The sequence below is a fragment of the Neofelis nebulosa genome, chromosome 7, assembly GCF_028018385.1.
Source record: "Neofelis nebulosa isolate mNeoNeb1 chromosome 7, mNeoNeb1.pri, whole genome shotgun sequence".
Taxonomy (NCBI): domain Eukaryota; kingdom Metazoa; phylum Chordata; class Mammalia; order Carnivora; family Felidae; genus Neofelis; species Neofelis nebulosa.
This window is the reverse complement of record NC_080788.1, coordinates 147,001,687-147,020,641: the sequence shown is the minus strand read 5'-3', so window position 1 is coordinate 147,020,641 and position 18,955 is coordinate 147,001,687. Positions and strand designations below refer to the sequence as shown.

The 18,955-nt window shown below is 56.7% G+C and overlaps 1 long non-coding RNA gene across 1 annotated transcript; it reads right to left on the bottom strand.

Annotated features, from left to right (window-relative positions):
* Window positions 1-296: 296 nt before the first annotated feature.
* On the bottom strand, window positions 297-8,620 carry LOC131518282 (uncharacterized). The gene is made up of 3 exons (XR_009264995.1): window positions 8,071-8,620; window positions 7,786-7,926; window positions 297-538 (listed from the first exon to the last, which is right to left on the bottom strand). It is a non-coding gene; the product is annotated as an uncharacterized LOC131518282 (long non-coding RNA).
* Window positions 8,621-18,955: the final 10,335 nt, after the last annotated feature.

Sequence of the window (18,955 nt, the reverse complement as noted above, 5' to 3'; positions counted from 1 at the left end):
TTTACTAAAATTATAATAAAGTAATAATAATAATACTTATCATATGACCCAGCAATGGCCCTCCTGGGCATTTGTTCCAGATAAATGAAAACTTGTCTGTGCAAAACAATACATATAGTTGTTCATACTAGCTTTATTTATACTAGCCAAAACTGGAAAAAACCAAATGTCTCCCAATAGGTGAACGGTTAAACCTCCGTACCATGGAATACTACTTGGCAATAAAAAGGAACAAACTATTGACACGTGCAATAACTTGGATGCCTTCTAATTATTTTGGATGAAAAAAGGCCAACTTCAAAGGTCACATACTTTATTATTCTTTTTATGCAGTATTCTAGAAATGACAAAGTTACATAGAAGAAAAACAAAATGGTGGTTTCCAGGGGTTAGGAGCAATGGCGGGGGAGTGGGGAGAGGTGGTGAGTTTGATCTTAAAGAGGTAGCATGAGGGAGATCTTTGCGATGATGGAATAATTTTGTATCTTGACTGCGGTGCAGTGATGGGCATGTTCAAAGATCAGGAAATGGCCCCAGCCTTGAGAACAGCAACATGGAAGCAAGAAAACAACAGAGTTATGCCTTCATAATTCTAAAGGAAATTGATTTCCAATTCACATCTCCATATCCAAACCATCAATCAACTGCGAGGGCGGAATTAAATTGTTTTCAGACATGTGCATCTCAAACAATTTACCTCCTATGTGTCTTTCCTCAATGAATCATAGGTGAATGTGCTCCATAAAAACAAGGGAATAAACGAAGCCAGAGGATCCATAAAACAAGAGAGAAGTAAAGGGACTCTCAGGGATCATGATGACGGGAAATCCCAGGCATACAGGGCAACCTGTCCAGATCAGAGGAGCATTTCCAGGAGACTAGAACACTGAGGGTTGTCATCACCATGATTTCTAATGATGAACCACTTTTTTATCCTCATTTAACCATCAGAGAATGGTACCCATGAGAACAAGGAAGTAAACCAGGAAAGAGGAAGGTATGGATGGGATTCAGAAAATAGGACTCCCACCCAGGACAAAGGCAAGACATCAGCCAAAGCACATTCCAAGGTGACAGTGTGCAGCCATAGCAGAAGATGGCCAGTTCCAAAGCAGAGGAGAAAGAGACCTCTAGTCAGGGGGTCTCCGGGAACAAGTGATGTGAGAATGTGCCCAAAAAGGATATTGGGAAGTATGGGAAGAATTAGTAATAGGTGAGAAAGTATTAAACAAATGAAAAAAGGAAGGCAACTAAGAACACTAAGAAACACAAAGAGTGAGAAAGGAAACGACTAGAGTATACTCTAGGGCCAAGCTGTGATTGTTGTACAGATATAACGTGATCTGGGGGCAGAGCATTTGACTGCAGATATAACGTGATCTGTACCAAAACACTTGATTTGATTTAACCAAAAATTGTAACGTAAATCTATTGGGAGAGGAGGAAAGGAAAGGAAAGAGTGCAGCATATGAGGGCTAAATCCTCATCTGCTATAATAAGAGATCTTAAAAGTTGTGTCTTAAATTGACACAAATTGACCATCAAAAGGTAGAAATATATATATATATATATATATATATATATATATATATATATATATACTATTTAATAATATGTGGCTGTAAATGCCAGAAAAAAAAAGTGTTAAAAGGTGATAATGATTGATTCTGGAAGGACACTGGAAGGATCAGGGAACAGAGGGTTAATAAGCTACTGTATTTTGTCACAAGCCTTTTAGAACTATGCGTTTAGTGTTTTATTTATTACTACATATGTGTTTGATAATATATAATCAATTGTATTTACTTGTATTTATTTGCTAATTTAAAACAAAAACAATAAGACACCACCTTCCTACAACCAAATCTGTACACGTTAAGGAGCAAGTCAATTCCAGGTACTAGAAAGGACGTGGGGGCAACAGGACTCTCAACCACAGTGGTCGGAGCTACAGTTACTTTGGGAAACACTTCACCGCGCCCAGTAAAGGTTACTTGCATGTAACCCGTGAGCCAGCACTACCCCCCCGCGGGTCCATTTCTAGAGAACGACTCCTCAACCTTTCTCGCATCGTGGCAAGAAATGACAGTGTTTGTGCAGCACAGCGGAGTAGATGGGCAAGGCTGCTCAGGGGCGTTGAGGCTGGCCAGGAAGTCCGGGGTCCAGGCTGCCCCAGACACGGCCTGGTCACTCAAGTGCAGAGGGACGCCATCACTCAGATATACCTGCACCCCGGTCACGGCGCTCCAGAGGCTCATCCGCAGAAAGGCCCACACACGTGCACCTGGATGCCTATCCCGGCGCGTTTGTAGCAGCATTGTGGCAGGAAAAAGCCCGGGGACAACACAAATGTTCATCAACAATAGAACTGATAAACAAATTGTGATACATTCACACAACGGCATACCAAGCGACAGTAAGACTAACGAAGGACACCCGAAGCATTAAAATGGATAGATTTCACGCGTGTCATGTTAAAAGGAAGCAACGCACAAGCATTGTATATAAAGGAAGATTCTATTCACATAAAGTCTCAAAAGCAGCTAAAACCAGAGACGATATTATTCGGGGCTACAATCAGAAGTGGAAAATGATAAAGAAATGCAAAGGAGAGATTCATATAAATTCAGGTTTGGGTGACCGGGGAGGAGGGGACAGTACCAGAAAGAATGTGGCCGGAAATGAGCAACCTGGGCTCACACATACATTGTATTCCCTTTCGTGGGTTTATTTCTTTATTTTGAGAGAGAGAGAGAGAGACGGAGAATCCCAAGCGGTCTGCTCCCTGTCAGCGCAGAGCCCGAGGCGGGGCTCGAACTCATGAACCGTGAGCCCGTGACCTGAGCTGAAACCAAGAGTCGGATGCCTGACCGACAGAGCCCCCCGGGCTCCCCCATTTTATTCTTTAATCTGAGGGGTGGCCACACGGACGTTTGCATCGTTATTATTGCTGCTGTTTTGCTGGTGTCCTTTAAAAGGTACACGCGCACTTTGGACACGTGTGGACTATGTATGAGACGTCCGTGAACGTGACAGTGGTCAGCAAGACCAGAAAAGAGCCGGCAGTCACTTTGTCCTCCTCTCCCACCGCCAGGACCTGGCGGTGCTGCTAACCCCTGCCCCCTCCACTCACGTGGAATTGCTTCCAGGCGCCTCATTTCTGTCTTGGTCTTTTCAGCCCCCAAGTGCAACATCATTATCTTTGCTCCCTATTGTCGACTCAGGGTGGCACTTGTCCACGTGTTTAGCTCCTGTTCGCTTGCCATTCCGTTTCATTCCTCTTGAATCACTTCCCTTCCTCCCGAAGGAAGGTCTGTGGCTGACAAGTTTCCCCCTACTTTTATTCATTCTGGGTCTTAAAAATATTTTTCCCCCTCACGGGCCGCCAGGAATAAAGACTGCATTTCCTGGTCCCGCTTGCAATATTGTCCGGCCGAGTTCCTCTTGGAACGAAATGTGACTCCTTGGAAGTGTTCTTACTGAAGAAGGGCACAACCTGCCCTTCTTTGTCCCTTCTTCCTCCCTGTTGGCTGGTTGGAATGTGACACAACGGCTGGAGCATCAGCAGCCATCTTGGACCATGCCGTGTCCTCGGGAATAAGTCAGCACAGTGCAGCAACAAGACGGAAGGATCCGGGATTCCTGACACCACCTAGTCCTGGGCTCACCCTTTTGGACTTCACAAACATAAGGAGACACGAAGTCAAGACTATATGGGGGCTTTCTGCTATACCCTAATATGGTATTAGAGCAGAAAATGTTCTCAAATCAAAGCAGAACTACAAGCCGCTATTTGACCCGCTCCCTCGCTGGATACTGTACCAATTTATTGGCGATTCAGTCTTCAGAGAAGCCTGACGAGGAGAGCGCACGTCCCTGCGTTAGCGCGAGGGGAAGCCAAGTCCCGTGGACGGTGTGGGGCTTGCTCGGCTCTGCACACACCCGGAGTTGTACGTGAACAGCACTCTCGGCTCCTCTCCAAGCAGATCCTTTTCTTGCGTGTTCCAGAAGCGCAGGGTCTCGAAGGCAGTGGATGTCAGGACATCACTGAGACACCGGCGGGTGGATGAGGGTGTTTCTCCCTCTGTGGCCCTGGTGTGTGCGTGCGGAAGGCCACAAAGCCCCAGCGCCAGGCTGGTTCTGGCCTCAGGTCCCCCCAGACTGTGTGGGTGACCCCGTCATCAGCGCCTCATTCCTCAGCGCCCAGGGCAGGGGACAAGCTTCGCAGCACACGCTCACTTCTGGCCGGTAGCACGGGACCTTGGGGGGCTGGCCTGGGGGAGGGGAAGTGTGGTGCAGGGACTGGGCGGGACGGAGCCAGGTGGAGGTGGGAGGGGCTCCTGCAACCCTGTGCCCCACTAGCTGTGCACCCTCACACCTGCCTGTCCCAGGGCCTCAGTCTTCCCTTCTGCACTGCATGGGTGGGTGGGGGGGGGGCAGCAGACATCTCCCTTTCTGGGCACGTCCTGCCCCAACATGCCCTGGTCTGAGCTGGGCTCACCTCTGTGCCAGGCACAAGGGGGGCTCCATGCGGAGAAAGAGAAGAGGAACCAGGCATGTGAGGGCCCAGGACGGCGTGCTGTGACCTAGGGGAGGCTGGCGCTGTATACTCTGACCTGGGGGACCCCAGGGGAGCCGGGGCACTGGACTAGGTCCCCATCCTGTCACAGACACACCACTGGCTGGCTAGTGTGAGGCCAATCCCTTTAAGACTCTGAGCCTGTGCCCTGGCTCGGAAAACGGTCCTCCAGCCCTGAGAGAGCCCCGCGGAGAAGCCCCGGGTAGGTGCCCAGGACGGTGTGCACCGGGCGGGGCCTCACGACGGACGCTCCCCCAGAAGTGTCCACAGCAGAGCACAGGACGTGCAGGGCCGGGTCTTGGAGGGCGTGGGAGGGACCCCGGGGCTGGGTGACCGCCTGAGCACAGGGGTGGAGGCGGGACAGGCTAGCGTGGCTGGAAAGACAGAGGCTGGGGCCACACGCGTGGGCTGGGGGCCATGAGGCTTAGGCTGCCCGCACCGGGAGGAAGAATGGAGTCGGGGAAACTGAGTCACCCAGCCTGTGCCAGCACCCCCAGAGCGCAGCCCCCCGCATCAGTTCTGCCGCGAGGCTCGGTCCTCCGCTGCCCGGTCTCCGTGAACACGGAGCGGCTTTTGTTCCAGGATTTATTTTTCCGTCAGACTGATATTCGAGTCACTTCATGCGGCGCTCTCCAGCGTCAGCAAAATAAAGATGCAAATAAATCCCCTGACCCGGCTCCTGGGGCCGCCAGAGAACGCACGGCCTCCCGCCACCCTCACCGCTCACGGTGGCTTTGAATTTTAAATTTCATTTTCCCATCGCTTTTCAATAAATGCTTTTCCCCGTGATGTCTCGAGTCCTGACCTTATAATGCCCGAGTTAAAAGGCAGTGTCTTGTTTCCAGCTGCAGATAATTTACTTTTCAATGGTCCAATTACACGGCAGCCGGGCTCTGCCCGGTCGCGCCGAGACGTCGCTGTTTGCCCGGGAGATAATGGTGTCGCGGGCAACCTATCTGCTGGCTGACCCGGGCCTGTCCTCGGGCGGCCGGCTGGCAGGAGAAGGCACTGTCTCCGGAGCCTTCTGCGTGTCCGCCCACCCACGGGGCTGGGACCGGCCCTCGAGAGACCAGTGGCCTCCGCGGGGCAAGGCCACGCTCTGGGCGCGCACCGCGGCTCCTGGCTTCCTCAGCGGCCCGGAGGCGGCGTGCGGAGCCCTCGGCCCTGGGAGGTGTTCAAGGAGGCGTGAAATACTGCCTTATGTTTTTGAACGAAGTGTAAAATCTGCCCAGTCCCTAGCCCTGGTTCATGATCATCGTAACAAGGTGGCTTTATGGGTCTTCTGTCCCCGTGACGGAAGACCCGAACCGACGGAGACCTACCTGTGCCTTCACGTGTCTTGAAATGAAACACTTGAGCATTTTGCTCCTTTGTAATATTTCTCCTCCGGGTGCAAAATGCTGACTTCTAAGTGGTTTTCCTTAGAAAAGTAAATAAATAAAAATAAAGGCTCGGTCTAACTGCTCCCACTTTAAGGCCAAAAGAAAATTTCCTAACCGCTCTTGGAGGCGTCAGAGGGACGTCGACGCGATCCCTCTTCCCGTCCATCATGCAAGAGCCTGTCCGTCACTAGAAACTGGTGGGAACCCCTGAATTTTAAATACTTTCTCCTTGGAATTTTCTCTTAAAAACAAATCTAAAAAAACCTTTTTTTTAATGTTTATTCATTTTTGAGAGAGAGAGAGAGAGAGAGAGAGAGACAGAGTGGGAGCAGGGGAGGGGCAGAGAGAGAGGGAGACACAGAATCCAAAGCAGGCTCCAAGCTCTGAGCCGTCAGCACAGAGCCCGACGCGGGGCTCGAACTCACGGACCATGAGATGGTGCCCTGAGCCAAAGTCGGACGCTTAACTGACTGGGCCGCCCAGGCACCCACTTGAAAACAAATCTAAACTGAAAAAAAAAAAAAAATCTAAATTGTTAGCAATTTAAAACCAGAACAGGGGCGCCTGGGTGGCGCAGTCGGTTAAGCGTCCGACTTCAGCCAGGTCACGATCTCGTGGTCCGTGAGTTCGAGCCCCGCGTCAGGCTCTGGGCTGATGGCTCGGAGCCTGGAGCCTGTTTCCGATTCTGTGTCTCCCTCTCTCTCTGCCCCTCCCCCGTTCATGCTCTGTCTCTCTCTGTCCCAAAAATAAATAAAAAACGTTGAAAAAAAAAATTTAAAAAAAAAAAAAAAAAAAAAAACCAGAACAAAACCCCCCAGCACGTGGAAGCTGTGTGACAGAGCGGCCCCACCAGCATGGCTCCTGGATTGCTATTTCTGTCCCGGGGAACAGGGACGGCCAGGTGGTCAGCAGGGGCATCAATGGCCCTGTAATCGGAAGGCAGCCCAGCCCCAGCTCCGGCTGGCTCCCCTTCCGCGGGGAAGCTGGGGCCTGGGAGGGGCCGTGAAGGGAGGCCCGGGGGGGACCGGACAGTTGGGGGGCCCCTTCTTTCCTCCAGTCCTTCCTTTCTTCTCAGCCCCTAAGATGCCACGACCCCCGCAAGCCTGTTCGCACAAACGCGCAGAGGCCCCCGTGGGCAGCTCTGCGTCTCCAAGCTGGCGGCCATCAAGGGGAGGCCACCAAGGCCATCTTCGTTAGCTCTGGCCCATCCTCTGGCCAGTTCACGTGCCGCCTGTGGGACAGGTGGCTCGGTTCGACCCAGTGCGTTGCGGGAGCCCCGGCTGCGTGCCAGGCGCCGGGTCCCGCCCGAGATGCCGGACGTGTCTGTGGCGCATTAAGGACGGCTGCCACGTCCTGCCGCTGCCCCGCTGGGAGGCACATTCATTTCTCCAAGGCCGTGAACCTGAGCTGGCCCTGGGGCCGGCTCTGACGCAGGCCACGGGGCAGAAACGACGCTCGGCGGGTTCCAGGGCTAGACCATAAGAGGACGGGCAGGGTCTCCCGCACTGTCTGCACTGGGAGGATCGGTCCACCTGATCTGGGGTTCAGTACCTGCAACCCCTCACAGCCTACAGGCCCTCACTCTCCTCCAGCCTGGCCTCCGCTCCACCTGCTTCGTATGATGTACCCGTTCACCCAGAGCGTGGGTGGGAAGGAGGGCCATAGGACTCAGACCAACCCCCCCCCCCCCGTAGGAGGAAAAGGACACCATGCTCCCTCCAGGAAGTCAGGCTACTTGGCCGTCCTTCTGTAACTAAGCAGCAATCGTTCCAGCACCTCCAGGATCCGTGCAGAGCGTGTCTGGGGCCCTGGCCAAACGCTCACCTTCGAACAGAGAATCGGGGGCTTTTACTGCAGGGGCAGTGAGAGCCAGCCCACAGGGGCTCAGCTTGGCCACAGGCTCAGGCAGATCCAGGCGGCAGAAAGAGGTGTGAGCAGGGCAGAGCCTGCTGGCCAAAGTTCCTGCTGGAAAAGCAGCCCCTGGAATGTTCTCTCTGCGGCTGCAGAGCCCTGCATTACCCAGAGGACTTCACAGGGTGACCCCCTCTTCCCCTGGGAATCAGATGACGCGAACCACTTCAAGGATCTGGCATCTCACGGCTCTGATACCTGAGGCTCTGCCAACACGAGCTGCCACTCCTTCGCCACTGCCGAACACAGAGCCTTGGGCAGCCTGGCCCACTGCCAGCTTCTCTTCTCCACAAGGAAGCCCCAGCTACCCTGGGCCTGCTGGGGCCAGCGGGGCACCTGAGCTCCCCTGTCCGCCCCGAGGCACAGTGAGATGCACAGGGCCCAGGCCCGGAGGGACTTGCCCTGCCCCAGGCCATGCTGCGAGCCGGGAACGCATTGACCGGACCTTTTAGAATAACAGGTGCTAAAGGGGACGTCCCTCTACCCCCAGGGACGGGGTTAGGGGTTCGGGTGAGGGCACCGGCCGTAGGCAGACAGGTCTGAGGTGCCCACTGGCCTGGGCAGGGTGCAGGAAGGGTGCCGGAAGGGGAGGGAACAGACATGCGGAGAGCAGAGATTCCATGGTGCCTCGGGAGTGGGGGTCTAGCCCACTGGCTTCCAGAACCAGGAGGATCTTGAGGGTGGTCGCGGGGGGGGGGGGAAGAGTGGTGCAGGCTGAGCCCCCACCCCCCAGGACGCCGGGCCTCCCGGGCACCATGTTACCTGTGTTCCCATCTGTCAACGCGTCCTGTCCCACTGAACCCCCACGCTCCCCACCCCCCCCCACCCCCGCCTCCTGCCCGGTCGCCTGTGGAGGCTCCATCACCCTCCAGCCGGGGCATCTCTCTGTCTTATCTGCATCGCCTCCCCGGGTGGGTTCGTTCGTCTGGGCCTTGGACTTGATCTCACCCGAGAGCTGATGACACCCGCCTCCGCTGGACGCCAGACGCCAGACGCGGGCCCCCACGCGGTTCTCCACATCGCCACGCACGCTTTTCCTGGGCGGCCAGGAGCGGACCGTGAGTTCCCGCTCCCAGACCCCACGGCTCGCGCCCCTGGGCTTCCCCCGCTGTCTGATGGCTCCAGACCCACGCAGTCTGCAGGCCCCAGGCTGGAGGGGCAGCTGGACTGTCTCTCTCCGTCTCCCCCTTCTCTCCTACCCAGGAGCAGACCCGTCAGCTGCTTCCTATGCCCTCTCCCTTCTCCCCAGGACCTCGGGCTCAGTGCCCCGTGTCCCCTGCCTGGACCTGGGAACAGAGTCAGCTTGCTGAAGCCTGGACCACACGCCCCCATGCAACCTGAATCAGCCCAGGCCTCCGCCGGCCCCTCCCCTGTCCCTCCCCTGTCTCTCCGTTGTCCCTCCCCAGACCCCCTCATGTCCCACCGTCTCTTGCCCCTCCCCCGTCACTCCCCTGACGGCCTCCTTCCACCCCCCCTTCATTGCCCCTCCCCCCCAGCTACAATTCCTTCCCGCATTTGCTTGAAGATTGTAGGGATGCTCCCCACTGTGTGCCTGGTCCAAACCCCCTTTCCCAAGCTCCTCTGTTGGCCAAGTCGGCCCAGGTCTCTCGTCAGAGACCCCTCCGTGGCCACAGGGGCTGAGAACCCCCTAATTTTACAGTAGCTGCAGCCCCTCCAGGCCTCACCCCACCCCTCCTCCTACGGGGGTGCAGGGGCCCAGCGTTCCTGGCCTCCCACCAGCTGGGCTCCAAAAATAAATACCCCACGTCCTGATTCTTCTCCCACAGAATCCTGACCCTTCAGGGCAGGGCCCCTGCCTCGTCACCACCAAGGTGCCAGCTGCACATCTAGAAAGTTCTCTGAACAAACCCCTTCTGACACTGGCAAGCCAGCTGCTGGAACCGGCTGTGTGCTCCAGGAGGGACCCTCCACACAGGGGCTCCGTGCCTGGGGGAAGGGTGGGGAGCTGGGGAAAACCTCTCTCCTCCGTTCCCTGCTTCCCGCCAGGGCCCTCCATGGCCTTATTCGTTTTCTCTTTCATTCCAGGAAACTCCCCGCACAGAAGAGAGCCCGGCTACCCCCCATCTCCGGGCTCTGCCCCTCCATCGGGGCAGGACACCTGGCCTGGCCTAAAGCAGTGTGTGGGGCTCAGGGTTGGATGGGGACTTCAAACCTTCCTATCACCTTTGGGGTTAAACGTCCGCCGCGTCAGAGACGGGAGCACACATCAGAGGCAGAAATGCACTCGAGGACCAGACCGATACCGTTTTCCACCAACCCGCTGGCGAATTCCGGGAGTCCCCACATTCTGCGGGCAAGGCCCTGCGCAATGCCGGCGGGAACGCCCCGCCGTCCAGCTCCCACCGGGGACCCGCAGCGGCCAGCAAAGTGGCAGGTTCCGATCGCCACCGCCGGGGGCGCCACCGCAAAGGTACACGCGCCAACACTAGGAGGCGCACGCGCACAGGTCTCGGCCCCCGTGGGGCTTTCCGAACATCGGACCCTGGCCGTCGCGCCTGCGCGAGGATCCTGAGCCGCTGAGCGGTCGGCAGACGGGGTGGCGCGGCACCCCGGCGGCGCGCGGAGGAAGTGCGCGTGGGGTGTGGGCTGTGCCCCCCGACGTGACGCCCAGTTGGGAAGTGAGGTGCGGGCGCGTGCTGTGTCACCTTTTATTTAAAAACAGACAAGAAGGGGAGGGAGACCCACCTTTTCTGATTGTGTTCTGCTCTCTCACGTTGACTGCAGAATCTTGTAACTAGTTCCAAGAAGTGTAAAACCAAATTAAGTCGTAAAATGTCCGCTCTGTGAAAGAGAGAGAAAAGACAAGTCACAGACTGGGAGAGAAATCTTCGCGAAACACGTATCTGATAAAGGACCGATACCCAAAATGCACCAAAACATTTAAAACTTAGGAATAAGGAGAGAAGGAACCCAATTAGAACAGGAGCTAAAGACCTAAACAGACCCCTCACCGGAAGATTCCAGACGGGAAATGAGCGCACGCAAGGATGCTTAGTGTTAGCGTCAGGGGATTGCAAGTCAAAGCAGCGAGACGGCGCGGCCCCCCCACCCGAAAGGCGGAAACCGGGAGCCTGAGAGCACCGGCTGCTGGTGGGGACGGGGAATCGCAGGGACTCCCATCCGCGCTGCTGGGAACGGGAAATGGCGCGGCCACCCTGGAAGGCCCTTGGGTGGCTTCTCACAAAACTAAACATACTCTCACGTATGATCCGGCGATCCTGCTCCTTGGTGCTTACCCAACGGAGCTGAGAACTCACGTCCACACGAAAACCTGCACGTACGTCTTTAAGCAGCTCCCTTCGTAACTGCCCAAACTCAGAGGCCGCCGAGACGTCTCTCCGGAGGTGAACGGGTCAACACACCGTGGTCCGTCCAGACAAGGGGAGGCTTGAAGACGAAATGAGCCATCAGGCCAGGAGACGGGCACGGAGGTCACGTAAGTGCGTGTTCCAAAGTGAAAGGAGCCAGTCCAGACTACCTATGTGCGACTCCAAGCATATGGCTTCTGGAAAAGGCAGAACGGAAGGGAGGGTGGAAAGATTGGTGGTTGCGGGGGTGGGGGGAGGCGGGAGGAGGAACGTTCGCTGAGTTTCTAGGGCAGTGAAACTATTCCACGTGAAGCCATAATGGTAGGTGCCCGTCCTCACGCGTCTGTCGAAACCCACGGAATGCACAGCACCAACAGCCCTTAGCAAACGGCGGACCTTGGGTGATAGCAGGTGCCTGCGTAGGTTCGTCTCTTGCGACGGATGAGCCTCACTGATGCAGATGTTAGTAACAGAGGAAGCTCGGGTGAGGGGACACGGGGACTCTCTGTACCTTCGGGTGGATTTGTTTTGTAAACCAAAAACCGCTCTTTAAAAAAAAGTCCGTTAATTTAACAAACTGAATAAGACAAGTAGATGCAAACACATTAAATCATAATAAGAAAGCAATCTCTAAGAATCAGAATGAAACAAACCTGTGTATCCAGTCAGCGGCTTAACCACACCAAGACTTATTTCAAACGACTTTATAAAAAAAACATGGTTATGTGACTATATATCCCCAGTGGAAAGTATCCTAGGGGCAAAAATAACAATGAAGACACTTTAAATTGATTTCAGTAATCCAGTTGCTAAGACTGTTAGTACTGCTACTTTGAAGCTGTTACACGCTCGTAACATCTATATCCACCAGCTACCCGCTGCCATATGGCAAACTACGAAGCTTTATGGCAATGATCTGCTACTTCTCAGTTCTGTGGGTCCCATGGCTGGTTGTTCTTGGGCTCTCCAAGGGGCCCTTGTTTGCACCAAGTGACTTTCTCGGCCTGTGTCCTTCCCAGACGCCTCTGTCCAGTTCGAGCTGTCTCCTTCAGTCCAAGCTGGCCGTGTTGTCACCAATACAACTCCCTTTAGGACCCTGTAGATTTCCTGTGAATCTAATCAAGCCTGGCTCCATATCCCGAAAGCCGCATCCATAGTTCATTTTTGAGAGCGGTGTCTCTCTATCTTAGGGCATATCTGAGGCTGTTGTGGGATGAATCCCTTGGGTTTCCTGAAATCCCTTTTGTCTGACTGAGAGGGTCTGTCAGGCACAGCCTTACAGACACAGGCTTGATTTGAGCCCCAGGACTCCCCTCACTGTATATCTTTACCAGGTAGAGATACTGGGCAGGAGGGACAGTTTCATTTTCTAACCAAGCACATCCTGGGCCTGCTTTTTAAACTCTGCTCACAGATTGAACAGTGCCTTCCTTAGCTCACCCACCTTTCCGTACCTTGTCGTGCCCAGCTAGCATCCACGGGCGTGGTTAATACCCTGTCTAGCGCTCTGCCCGGCCACATGCCACAGTGTGTGAGGAACGCCTTATCTCTTCCACGTTGCCATAGGCCACAGTTTGTCGTTTATACCTAAGTGACAAGGGTCCTCCTTTCTCCAGCCTCCAATGGTCCCTTCACCACCTTCCCAGCTGTCACCCACTCAGAAGTCAATATCACATGTTCCGGAACCGTCCTCTGTGTTGCTTCTCTGTTGCAACAGGACAGACTCCCCCAAAGTCAAGAAACTGTTGTCAAGAAACAACAATTTATACTTCCCACCATGCCTTGGGTCGGTGCTGGATCCCCCACCGACCTCACCTGCCCTCCCCCGCCACCAACCTGCATTCAGCTGGTGGGTCGGCTCCGTGCCAAGCTTACCAAGAGTGGCTACGACGGCTGGTCCGCGTCCCCGCTTGTTTTATGATCTGAGGCTTCTTTGTAGCCCAGCGGTCCCCGATCCGAGACGAGAAACAGACTGCAGGCTCTCCTCAGGGCTCCCTTGGAGGTCAGACCACGCCAGCCCCATTGCTTCTTCCGGATCAAAGCATACCATGAGACCAGCACAGCTTCGAAACTCCCAAAACGGACTCTCCTACTTGGAGGCGTAGCAAACATTGTGTGTCCAAACTGACCGATCACGTCCGGTGAGATAAAGCAAGTAAGTGACGTGTCGATGTCATTAAGAATCACGATCTTCAGTGTAAGAGGGGAGACGTGTAAATATAAGACCAAAGAAGCTACACAAACGCTGTCAGCCTACATTAAGTTGGGTATATTAGTATGAGCTCCTGGTATATTTTTCTCTTGCAAAAAATGACATGTGTTTCCCAGCCCGGGCCTCAGAAAGGCTTAGAGGTTGTGACTTGTCCAGCAGCAGTGACCCCTCAGCTCTCAGACTGTGACCAGGAAGAAAAACCATTCCCCCCTGAAAGGAACCGGAGCTCCGGAGAGGCACAGCCAGTCGGAGGTCTCAGGTGGGAAAGATGGATCTGGAACGTATCGTCTTCATGTGAAAGCTAGGCGCCCTCAACATGACAGAGCGCCAGAGTCAGAAGGCGGCCTCCCTCTGGCTGGGGATGGAACGATTTGCACATCAAAAAAATCTCTGTCTTCATCGACGCACACATCATTTGTGCCTGCAATGAACCGAGACCAAATTCAGTGGCACCATAATGACACCAAATGAAAAGAAAAGTTCCTGGGCGTTTTGGGAGCCACTAAGACCCCTTCTCGTTCCTTCCTGTGAATCGTGCCAAATGGAAAGAATCACACGCTGATTCTGCCTTTCTGGACGACCCCTTGGTCAAGATGACTGAGCAGTTGTTGAGGAAGGTCTCTGTCCTGGAAGAATGCCAGATGGAAACCCCAGCGTGTTGGGCCAGTGGCTAGAACCTGTCACCTTTGGTGGCTGTGCCAACCACGCGGCAGGAAGCTGATGGGACACCGTGCAAAAGATGAGCCAGGCTGGTGCCCTGGGCACCGATCAACCCTGATGGCATGTCCAGTGAGACAGGCGGCCGCGTGAGCCGCCGTGTGAGACCCTGGAGGAGGTGCCTGGCCCGTTTAGGAAGCGTTCACGAGAGGCACCGAGTCCGAACCTGCCCTGGCCTGCAAGGGCTGGCTGTGGTGCAGGACACAGGGGCCGGGGACCAGGGTAAATGGCACCTGAGGGGTGCAACCCCCAAGGGCAGGTCGGGACAGCTGGCCTCTTCAGCAGGAAATGGCCAGATAAAGAAGAGGTGTGGGGGACCCGTGCTGTAAGAAGGCACGGCAGCCCGCCACCACCCCCCACCCCCACCCCCGCCGCACGCTCTGTGCGAGCTGGTCTGGACCCTGTTCAGACAGAATGGCTCCGAACATCCTCTGAGCAACCAGCAGATCTGGGACAGTGACGTCACATTTGGTGAAGTCAGGAAACACTGTTAATATTTTTAGGTGTGGAAATGGGACTGAGCCCGTAATTTACAAGATTCCGCATTGCTTAGAGGTTCACCCCGGGGAACTTAAACGCCAAACAATCTGCTTTAAAATAACCCAGTGGGGGCTCGGGGGCCAAGCGTGTGGATGAGCAAGTCTGGCCTCAGGTGGGTGACCAAAGCCGGGAGATGCTTCCGTGAGCCTGCCGGGAGCTGTTCTCTCTCGTGGAACCTGCTTCTGGACGCATTTGTAAAGCTCCACACTGAAGTCCTCAGAAACACAAAACTAAAGAAATCTCTGTTGAGCAAAGAAAAGAGCAGACACCGAGTTGGCCAGCGGTTTCCCGGTGATGCCGCAGGAGCCGGCTGGAGACCCCCGTACAGGAATTCTGGGGGGTCCTGACCCACACGCGCTAGGGCCGAGGGAGGCAGGCTCCGGGCAGGGGAAGCCACTCTGAGACGGTACCCTGCGGGCTCAGGAGGAGGAGGGCACCCGGGGTTTCATCTGGTCGGTGGGGGGCCAGTGTTCACGGCACCGACCCTCAGGAAGGCCCCCCGGGCATCCTCCAGGCCCGTGGGGAACCATGTGACATTCTGGCGCACACATTCACACGGTCACGCACGGTCCTGCACTCAGGGGCACGCGGGGTTTTACCAGTCGGGGTCCCTGCAGGAGACGGCAACCTACACAGGGCGACCGGAGGAGGCAGACGACGGGCTCCTTCACGGGAGGGGGGCAGGGGGAAGGGAGGGCCACAGCCTCAGGGAAGGGCCCCCCCCCCCCCCCCGCACCAGCTACCGCTGTCACTGTCACCATACAAATCCGGGAGGGGACAGGGGTGTCAATGCCCCTGCCCTGCCTCCCCCCTCCTCTCCCCCTCCCTTCTCCCCTCCCTCCTCTCCCCTTCTCTTCCTCCCTCCCCTCTCCCTCCTCCTCCCTCCTCTCCCTGTCCAGGCCTGCCCAGGGCTGAACCCCAGGAAGCTGGAGGTCAGGAGCCCACAGGAGCCAGACAGACAGGGAGATGGAGTACGGGGAGGTCGGGGGTCACAGGCACTGGAACCAGGACCCACTTGTGTGCATTTTTTACAAAAATGTGATGCTGTTACACGGGCAGTTTTAAATTGGCTTTCCTCCGCCTGCACCCTCTCTGGCCCCGCGTGGACGGCTGCAGCGGGCCCCGGTGGCCTCGGTGCCCCGGGACACGTCACGGGCGTGTTCTCTGCCACGGTCTGGTGCACGCTGGGAGGCACGCACACGTCCGAGCCGCTCCCGGGTGGTTTGGCTGCTGGAGGGGCCCTGAGAATTCGGCCGGCAGGCCCCTCGTGGGGCGGCGACACATGGCCCACCGAGCCGCTCCAGCCCCTCCTCCGCCCCCAGCTGACACCGTGCACCTGCCGCCCTGGCCCAACCCCGGCCCCGAGCGGAGCCGTGTGTCCCATCAGGCATCGGAGCTGCGCCCAGCTGGCCCTTCTGGGGGAGACCCCACAGCAGGGCCCGGAGCGGCGGGTCCGGGGCTGGGGGGCGGGCAGGGCGAGGCAGCAGCTGACCTCATGAAGGCGGAAACTTCCAACAGCCGGGAAGAGGGGTTGGCGGTGGAGTCCGGGCACCAGCACTGCCGGCCCCTCCCGGACGCAGACCAGGGCCTGTCCTACCAAAGGCCAAGGCGCCGCGGGGGCCGGAAACTAGCGGTTCGGATGTCGCCAGGGGGACAAACGCGAGGTGCGTGGGTAGGAAGTCTGCTCTAGGCCCGGGAGCGCGAACTGATTTAGCCGTAATTCATAAAGCACAAACCTGGTTGCTATGTAATTAACTCGCAATGTAATGAGTAATAAAATACAATTATATTCCTGTAACACATTAAACTCCCGTGCTTTCTTAATCCAGTTCAAAGGCCCCGTGCGTGCTCCCGAGACGGGGAACACATAGAGGGACCAGAAGAAGCGCTTCCCAAACACGTGGCCTGACACGCGGCTCTCCGACCCCTGGGACCACGTTGCCCCGCCATCGAGGGCGGAGGGCGTGGAGCCTGCCGGGGCGCTCTGTGCGCACAGGGGCTGCGCGCATCCCGGGTGTCAGCAGGGACTGAGGGGCAGGCGGACCCGTGCCCCCAGCGACTCCACGTCCAGGTGTCCACCAGCGCGAGGCGAACACACGGAACGCGCAGCAGCCCTGTTCGCAGTTGCCCCGGAGTGGAGACCACGCACGTGTTGTGCACGGAGGGCTGGAAATACGATGCGGTCGGTCCACACGGTGGGATGTCATCCGGCCATAAGACGATGAAGCGCCGGCCCGTGCGCCTGCACAGACCTCCAACCGTGTGCTCCGTGGAAGAGGCCGGACACAAAAGACCACATGTTTACGGCTCTGTTCGCAGGAAAGGTCCGGAAGAGGCGAGTCCAGAGACAGCAGATGGGTGGACGCCAGGGCTGGGGAGAGGGTGGGGAGACTGGGGTTCAGGGAGATCCCTCTCTGGGGTGTTGGAAGGGATGCAGACTGAGGGGGATGGTGGCGTCCGTGACTCCACGAGGAACCGCCGAATGGTGTGCTTCGAATGGGCGCGTTGGACGGTGTGCAAACTTCCTCTAAAGAAAACCGTTTTACAGAAGGGCGGAGGGTGGGGTGGATGGGCTTCCGGGGTGCAGCAGAGGAGACCTGGGGGGCACAATGGTGTGTGTGGCGCCTCCTCCCTCCCCCGGCAGTCAGGGCAGGAAGCATGCGCTCAGCACTGACCTTGGGGCGCACCAGGGGGGCAGGGCTAGGCGACCAGCAGGCAGGTCACCCGCTCCGCTTCGATGCCGCCTGATGGGTGTCGCAGCCAGGGGCGGACCCCGCCCTCCGTCTGCACCTGCTCGTGTCCCAGCTGGACCCCTGGGCACAAATCCCCACTCCTCCACCGGCCACCGGCCTGACCCAGTGTGTCCGCGAGCCTTGGCGAGCCTGTCTTCCCATCCGTGACGCGGAGATTCCCACGTCCTGCCAGGCAGGCTGTTAGGAGCCAGGGCCCTGCCGACCGGACAGAAACCGCCTCAGGCACTGATGGAAACAGACGCACCCCTTCCCCTTCCTGGTGACATTGGGGCCAGCTGTTAGAGTCACCACCGGGGAGGATGGACACACACCATTGCTTCTAGCCGCAGGCAGGACGCGCTCCCCGCCTCCCGGAACGGATAGGACGAGCCGCAGTGACCCCCAAGCTCCCTTCTGGGTCAGTGGTGCGGGTGGGAGCCCCAGCCAGACAGGGGGCCTCGGAGGAGGGCCCGGGAGGGTGGGAGGCGTCCAGCCTGCAGAAGGACAGGAGGCCTGGGGGCAGCAGGGCGGGCAGCGGAGGGAGGCCCGGGCTGCGTTGTCTTGGACCATCCAAGAGAGCTATTGATAAAACCTGCGGCTGGAAAACATCATCTTACAAGGTCATTTTTACAAGAAAGTTGTGCTTCGTGGATTTATTGCTGTGTGCAGAGAGGATTTTAATTACCACGTTTTAAGAGGTGTTATTATCTCCGTGGCAGGCTCTGCGAAAAACACTCTTTGAGACCCAATCGCTGCTTCGTTGGCACAGAGCCTCCCGGGACTGGGAGCCGCCGTAAGCAGGGGTCTCCCTCCTCCTGCCTGCACGGGCCTGCCCGCAGACCCCCGACCCAGCTCGGAGGGGGCCAGAAAGCAAGCCCACCTCCCTGCCAGGGAAACGGGAGCCTCTGCTTGCACAGCCCGGTGGCAGGGACCCCACGCCCTCCCCGGGGCCCATGGCTGGCATCTTCTCCCTCGATGTGGGGAGTCCCCAGCCCCCTGCTCCCTCCTCTGAGCTCCCCCTTCTACGAACAGGACTGTCACCTCCCACCTGCTGGGCACTCTGCTCCTAAGGATGCAGCCTTGGGCCGGACAGGGTGGGCCCTGGGTCCCCTCGGCCAGTGGAGGAGAGGAACTCTGGTCGCTGGAGGGACGGGCACCGGGCAGAGGAGGAAACGGGCAGGGATGCCATTTCTTGCTTCTCCCCTGCTAGGAGCCATGCCAGGCAGAACCCCTTCCGCATACCCGGCTTTCAGATGGTTTTTTTTCTTATTTTTTTTATTTGCAATTAAAGATTATCCTTGACAAATGTCCCCTGTAAAAAGGCTTCACTAATTTAAAACCCATCCTTTTCTCCGAGCATTTTAAAGTGCGAGGAACCTGATGAATTCTAAAAGGTCCACAGCCAGCGGGGGGTGAGGCGGTGGGGAGTGATGGGTCTGGAGGGCTGGGTCTGTCTTACAGCCCCAGACTCCCCACGCCTTCATGCCTCCTCCCTCTCAGGCTGCATCTGGGGAAGGGGTCTGAGACCATCTCTCAGCTGCAAGGCTAGGGCG